The following is an 8,326-nucleotide window of genomic DNA, read 5'->3' as shown; positions in this document are numbered from 1 at the left end:
TAATAATTATTGGAATAATTATTTATTGGAATATATATAAGTTGGAATATTAAAAAGTCCCAATTTTGGAAAAAGGGTTTTCACGTGAAAAGGAAAAGAGAAGCGGCTGAAAGAGGGAAAGGGCAAAAGGCAGAGCAAGAGAAGAGGAAGAGCTTGAAGCTGCAGAATTTGCCGGATTAACTCAAGTAAGGGGGGTTTATCATCGGTTAAAGGGTATTATATGATAATATGTACTGGGTAGTGATAACCATTGTTTTACCTCTGATTAGATGGATGCATGATGAATTTGTGAAATATTGGATGAATGAAATTGGATGATAATCGAAAGGGATTTCGTAGGAGTTGGATGTAAAAGTGTTAGATTTTGTGTAATCGAATAAGGTAGGAATTGTGTTGAAAATATGGACGATTAGTTGGTGTAAATTGGACTGTAGAAGGTTGGATCGGATAGGTTTCGTAATAGAGAAAACCATTTCAGATCTGGAAATCTGGTTTCTGTAGCAGAGGGTTCTGTTCGCGTGCGATTCGCGGCGCGAAGCCCAGTTCGCGGCGCGAACTGGCAAATTCCAGAGGGGTTCTGTGACGCACCGTTCGCGGCGCAAACCCTGCTGCGCGGCGCGAACTGTGCTGTGCAGAAGTTGATATTGATGAGTTTTGAGTACGTTGAGTTGCGAGGCTCTTGGTAAGTCGCTGTAATTGTATTATAAATAACTAACAGTGATTATATGATTGTGTACGGGCATAGGCAATACGCGGATACGCAGTATTGTGAATTTCTGTGCTGTTGTTGTGTAGTTTTGGTTGTTAGGCTGAGTGATGTAACTTAGCTGAAGTATGAGGTGGTAGGGATCAGTTCCCGTTGTTTTGAGTAGTGTACGTATTAGTAGAGTGTGCTAATACTGTGTTGATTTTGTGGCATGATGTGATATGCTGTGGTGATACTTGTATTGATGACATGTGATGGGTTGCATAATGCTGTGAATGTATCAGTTATATATGCATTGTGAATAGACTGTTTTATGGCTTAGAGTGTGAGCATATGTCTATTCTTGAATGGTTGTTGTTGTTATTGCATTGCTAGGTGATTAGCATGCATATTCTAGCCTTGGGGCTGTAGCTAATTCCCATGGTGAGGAATTAGTGAGTGAATCCTTGTGGAATTGTTGTTGATGTTTGCATACTAGATGAGTAGTGTGCATGGTCTAGCCTTTGGGGCTGTAGCTAATTCCCATGGTGAGGAATTAGTGAGTGAGTCACTAAATCTCAATGAGTGGGATTGGTGAGCTCAGTAGCCGTATCTGGAGGGATCGGTGAGCTTGAACTATGCGTTCAAGAATAGTCGGTACCGCATGTGTTGAGTCTCATTGCATAATGAATGTATGGCATATAATATGAATGGATGTATTCCAGTATTATATGTGTGTCGTGTGTTGTGTTGTTGAATGTTGAGTATGGTTGGAATTATACATATGCTATATGTTACTGTTGATTATGATGTTTGAAGTGATATTGCCGTTACGGAATGTGTAATCTGGCTAGGGTGAATTAATGTGTCATTTACTTAACATTACATAATGTTGTATAATGCTTATTATATTGATTGAGGAACTCACCCTTACACCTATTTTTCAGGTAACGAGCAGTGAGTTGAGTAGGAGCTAGTGCTTGGAGTCTAGTGTAGTCTCCTAGTGGGTCATGCTCTGATAGATGTAACATCGGGATGGGATGTTTGAATATTTTCTTGATTGGTTGTGAACCATTTTGCATGTAGTATGTTACATGATTGGAATAATTGAATTGATTTCTATCCGCTGCGTATTATGCAGATACTTTATAATTTGAATTAAATAAATGAGCATGACAGGAGATTTTGATGAATATTGTGTGACACCCTTCGGGGCATAATTACTCTGATTGATATGTTATATATTTTAATTAAATACTTTGGGGTATTTAGAAGGGTGTTACATTAGTGGTATCAGAGCATAGTCGGTCGAGTCGAGTCGTAGTTATTCTGTTTCCCCTGTACGGGATAGGTGTTGTGTAACCCTATCAGTACTTATTGTTTAGCTTGTTTGGGTTTTCAGAATAGAAATGGCTGGAAGAGGTAGAGATGATGCTGCAATTGCTGAGGCTCTGGGTATGCTAGCTGGAGTACTTGGAGGAAACCCGAATGTTGTGGGAATGGGAGCTGCTCGTCAGTTGAGTGAGTTCCAGAAGAACAATCCTCCAATGTTCAAGGGAGCATATGATCCAGATGGTGCTCAGAAGTGGTTGAAGGAGATTGAGAGAATCTTCCGAGTAACTGAGTGTGCTGATAACCAGAAGGTCAGGTTCGGTACACATATGCTGTCAGAGGAAGCTGATGATTGGTGGGTTGCTACCCGCACTGAGTTGGAAACTGCTGGAGATACTGAGATCACTTGGGCTGTGTTCAAAGAGAGATTTCTGAGGAAGTATTTTCCAGAGGATGTCAGAGGAAAGAAAGAGATAGAGTTCTTGGAATTGAAGCAGGGTAACCGGACTGTTACTGAGTATGCTGCTAAGTTCACAGAGCTGTCGAAGTATTACACTCCCTATGCTGAGGCTGCTGGAGAATTTTCGAAGTGTGTGAAGTTTGAGAACGGGTTGCGTCCCGAGATCAAGCAGGCCATTGGGTATCAGCGGATTAGAGTGTTTTCTGACTTGGTTGACTGCTGCAGGATTTTTGAACAGGATTCCAAGGCCAGAGCTGAGAGCTATCAGCAGAGGGTTGATAGGAAAGGCAAGAATCAGATTGATCGTGGAAAACCGTATGCAGCTGGCAAAGGTTTTCAGAGGCATAGTGGGATGAAGAGGCCTAGTGGGGGAGACTCTAGTGCTCCTGTAAAGTGTTACAGATGTGGTCGGGCTGGACATCGTGTTCATGAGTGTACCAGTGCGGAGATGAAGTGTTTCAAGTGTGGCAAAGGTGGTCATTTTGCTGCAGAGTGTCGGTTGAAGACTGTGACTTGTTTCAACTGTGGAGAAGCGGGTCATATCAGCCCACAGTGTCCTAAGCCGAAGAAAGAGAATCAGTCGGGAGGCAAGGTTTTTGCTTTATCGGGTTCTGAGACTTCTGCAGATGACCGTTTGATCCGAGGTACGTGTTATATTAATGGCTTTCCTCTTGTAGCTATTATTGACACCGGTGCGACTCATTCTTTTATATCTTTGGATTGTGCTGTGAAACTTAAGTTAGAGATATCTGAGATGTTGGGTAGTATGGTGATTGATACTCCTGCGAAGGGTTCAGTGACTACTACTTCAGTTTGTTTAAGTTGTCCTTTGAATATTTTTGGTAGAGACTTTGGAATGGACCTAGTGTGTCTTCCATTAGTGCAGATTGATGTTATTCTGGGTATGAATTGGTTGGTGTTTAACCGAGTCTATATCAACTGTTTTGATAAGACTGTGATATTTCCTGAGATTGGAGAAGAAAAGAGTTTGTTTCTATCAGCAAGGCAAGTGAATGAGGAGGTAGCTGGTGGAGCAGAGTTGTTTATGCTGTTAGCGACTTTGGAGGCTAAAGATAAACTGGTGATTGGCGATGTAGCTGTGGTGTGTGATTTTCCTGATGTGTTTCCTGAAGAAGTGAATGAATTGCCGCCAGAGCGTGAAGTTGAGTTCTCGATTGATTTGGTACCTGGTACTAGACCGATATCGATGGCTCCGTATCGTATGTCTGCTGTTGAGTTAGCTGAATTGAAGAGTCAGTTGGAAGATTTGTTGGATAAGAAATTTATTCGTCCGAGTGTGTCACCGTGGGGTGCACCAGTGTTATTGGTTAAGAAGAAAGAAGGTACTATGAGGTTGTGTGTGGACTACAGGCAACTGAATAAAGTGACGATCAAGAATCGGTATCCGTTACCGAGGATTGATGATTTAATGGATCAGTTGGTTGGTGCGAGTGTGTTCAGCAAGATAGATTTGAGATCTGGGTATCATCAGATACGTGTGAAAACTGAAGATATTCAGAAGACTGCTTTCAGAACAAGGTATGGACATTATGAGTATTCTGTGATGCCTTTCGGTGTGACTAATGCGCCTGGAGTATTCATGGAGTATATGAATAGGATTTTCCATCCGTATCTAGATCAGTTTGTGGTGGTGTTTATTGATGACATTTTGGTATATTCGAAGTTTGAAGAAGAGCATGCTGAGCATTTGAGAGTGGTTTTGGGAGTCCTACGAGAAAAGAAGTTATTTGCTAAACTGTCAAAGTGTGAATTTTGGTTAGAATTTCTGAAGGATTATGACTTTGGTTTGAATTACCATCCGGGTAAAGCAAACGTTGTGGCTGATGCATTGAGTCGGAAATCCTTGCATATGTCTATGTTAATGGTTAAGGAATTGGACTTAATTGAGCAGTTTAGAGACTTGAGTTTGGTGTGTGAGAGTACACACAATAGTGTTAAACTGGGGATGTTGAAGTTAACAAGTGGTATTTTGGATGAGATCAGAGAGGGTCAGAAATCCGATGTGCTTTTGGTTGATAAGTTGACTTTAGTGAATCAAGGTCAAGGTGGTGAATTCAGAGTTGATGAGAATGGTATTTTGACATTTGGTAATCGGGTGTGTATTCCGGATGTTGCCGAGCTTAAGAAGAGTATTCTGGAGGAAGGACATCGTAGTGGTTTGAGTATTCATCCTGGGGCTACGAAGATGTATCATGATTTGAAAAGGTTATTTTGGTGGCCGGGAATGAAAAGAGACATTGCGAGTTTTGTGTATTCCTGTTTGACTTGTCAGAAGTCGAAGATTGAGCATCAGAAGCCGTCTGGGCTAATGCAACCGTTGGCTATTCCAGAGTGGAAATGGGATAGTATCAGTATGGATTTTGTTTCAGGTTTACCGAGAACAAGTAAGAATTTTGAAGCTATTTGGGTAATTGTTGACAGATTGACGAAATCGACTCATTTCATTCCGATCAGAATGGATTATCCGTTAGAGAGGCTAGCTGAGTTGTATATTGAGAAGATTGTAAGTTTGCATGGTATTCCGTCGAGTATTGTTTCGGACAGAGATCCTAGATTTACATCGAAGTTCTGGGAAGGTTTGCAGAAGGCTTTGGGAACTAAGCTGAGATTGAGTTCTGCATATCATCCGCAGACTGATGGTCAGACTGAGAGGACGATTCAGTCATTAGAGGATCTTTTGAGAGCTTGTGTTTTGGAAAAAGGAGGTGCTTGGGATTGTTATTTACCTTTGATTGAGTTTACCTACAACAATAGTTTTCATTCGAGTATTGGTATGGCACCGTTTGAAGCTTTGTATGGTAGGAGATGTCGGACACCTTTATGTTGGTATGAGTCCGGTGAGAGTGCTGTGGTTGGACCGGAGATTGTTCAACAGACTACAGAAAAGATTAAGATGATTCAGGATAAGATGAGAGTTGCTCAGAGTCGTCAGAAGAGTTATCATGATAAGAGGAGGAAGTCACTTGAGTTTCAAGAGGGAGACCATGTGTTTCTTCGTGTTACTCCGATAACTGGTGTTGGTCGGGCTTTGAAGTCGAAGAAGTTGACTCCTCGATTTATTGGTCCTTATCAGATTTTGGAGAGGATAGGAGAGGTAGCCTATCGTATCGCCTTACCGCCGTCACTTGCGAATTTGCATGATGTTTTTCATGTGTCTCAGTTGAGGAGATACATTCATGATCCGTCGCATGTTGTCCAATTAGATGATGTGCAGGTGAGAGATAACCTGACTGTTGAAACATCACCTATGAGGATCGAGGATCGAGAGTTGAAGCAGTTGCGGGGTAAAGAGATTGCCTTGGTGAAGGTAGCTTGGGGAGGACCAGCAGGTGGCAATGTGACTTGGGAACTGGAGAGTCAGATGAAAGAGTCTTATCCGGAGTTGTTCGCTTGAGGTATGTTTTCGAGGACGAAAACTCTTTTAGTGGGGGAGAGTTGTAACACCCCGATAATAATATATTAATTATTTAAAATTAAGTTAATAATCTATTTATTAATTTAATTAAATAATTGGGCTATTATTATTATTATTATTATTTTGGAATAATAATTATTGGAATAATTATTTATTGGAATATATATAAGTTGGAATATTAAAAAGTCCCAATTTTGGAAAAAGGGTTTTCACGTGAAAAGGAAAAGAGAAGCGGCTGAAAGAGGGAAAGGGCAAAAGGCAGAGCAAGAGAAGAGGAAGAGCTTGAAGCTGCAGAATTTGCCGGATTAACTCAAGTAAGGGGGGTTTATCATCGGTTAAAGGGTATTATATGATAATATGTACTGGGTAGTGATAACCATTGTTTTACCTCTGATTAGATGGATGCATGATGAATTTGTGAAATATTGGATGAATGAAATTGGATGATAATCGAAAGGGATTTCGTAGGAGTTGGATGTAAAAGTGTTAGATTTTGTGTAATCGAATAAGGTAGGAATTGTGTTGAAAATATGGACGATTAGTTGGTGTAAATTGGACTGTAGAAGGTTGGATCGGATAGGTTTCGTAATAGAGAAAACCATTTCAGATCTGGAAATCTGGTTTCTGTAGTAGAGGGTTCTGTTCGCGTGCGATTCGCGGCGCGAAGCCCAGTTCGCGGCGCGAACTGGCAAATTCCAGAGGGGTTCTGTGACGCACCGTTCGCGGCGCGAACCCTGCTGCGCGGCGCGAACTGTGCTGTGCAGAAGTTGATATTGATGAGTTTTGAGTACGTTGAGTTGCGAGGCTCTTGGTAAGTCGCTGTAATTGTATTATAAATAACTAACAGTGATTATATGATTGTGTACGGGCATAGGCAATACGCGGATACGCAGTATTGTGAATTTCTGTGCTGTTGTTGTGTAGTTTTGGTTGTTAGGCTGAGTGATGTAACTTAGCTGAAGTATGAGGTGGTAGGGATCAGTTCCCGTTGTTTTGAGTAGTGTACGTATTAGTAGAGTGTGCTAATACTGTGTTGATTTTGTGGCATGATGTGATATGCTGTGGTGATACTTGTATTGATGACATGTGATGGGTTGCATAATGCTGTGAATGTATCAGTTATATATGCATTGTGAATAGACTGTTTTATGGCTTAGAGTGTGAGCATATGTCTATTCTTGAATGGTTGTTGTTGTTATTGCATTGCTAGGTGATTAGCATGCATATTCTAGCCTTGGGGCTGTAGCTAATTCCCATGGTGAGGAATTAGTGAGTGAATCCTTGTGGAATTGTTGTTGATGTTTGCATACTAGATGAGTAGTGTGCATGGTCTAGCCTTTGGGGCTGTAGCTAATTCCCATGGTGAGGAATTAGTGAGTGAGTCACTAAATCTCAATGAGTGGGATTGGTGAGCTCAGTAGCCGTATCTGGAGGGATCGGTGAGCTTGAACTATGCGTTCAAGAATAGTCGGTACCGCATGTGTTGAGTCTCATTGCATAATGAATGTATGGCATATAATATGAATGGATGTATTCCAGTATTATATGTGTGTCGTGTGTTGTGTTGTTGAATGTTGAGTATGGTTGGAATTATACATATGCTATATGTTACTGTTGATTATGATGTTTGAAGTGATATTGCCGTTACGGAATGTGTAATCTGGCTAGGGTGAATTAATGTGTCATTTACTTAACATTACATAATGTTGTATAATGCTTATTATATTGATTGAGGAACTCACCCTTACACCTATTTTTCAGGTAACGAGCAGTGAGTTGAGTAGGAGCTAGTGCTTGGAGTCTAGTGTAGTCTCCTAGTGGGTCATGCTCTGATAGATGTAACATCGGGATGGGATGTTTGAATATTTTCTTGATTGGTTGTGAACCATTTTGCATGTAGTATGTTACATGATTGGAATAATTGAATTGATTTCTATCCGCTGCGTATTATGCAGATACTTTATAATTTGAATTAAATAAATGAGCATGACAGGAGATTTTGATGAATATTGTGTGACACCCTTCGGGGCATAATTACTCTGATTGATATGTTATATATTTTAATTAAATACTTTGGGGTATTTAGAAGGGTGTTACAATGTCCCCCTTCAACCGTCCTGGTCGCCCATCCATGAGTCAACCACACCCCAACTTCTCTGGCATGGGTCATGAGCTCAGCTACGCCGGTACACCATCATTGAATACTGAAGACTATGCTGAGTTGGCTGAATACCTCAACGGATCTTCTCCTGTAAGAGGTAATGACGCTCCTGGACCATCAGATGAACAAACACCGGTGCAGAATCGTCAACGTGGGTTAGGGCCAAGGGTTAGGGTAGCTAGGGGATGTGGGACCGGAGGTCGGTTAGGTGATCCCGGTCATCACCATTAGGATTCATTGTGTAAAATCCCA

Source organism: Lathyrus oleraceus, chromosome 5 (assembly GCF_024323335.1).
Source record: "Lathyrus oleraceus cultivar Zhongwan6 chromosome 5, CAAS_Psat_ZW6_1.0, whole genome shotgun sequence".
In the NCBI taxonomy this organism is placed as follows: Eukaryota; Viridiplantae; Streptophyta; class Magnoliopsida; order Fabales; family Fabaceae; genus Lathyrus; species Lathyrus oleraceus.
The sequence above is the reverse complement of the archived record's forward strand: the minus strand, read 5'-3'. Positions refer to the sequence as shown.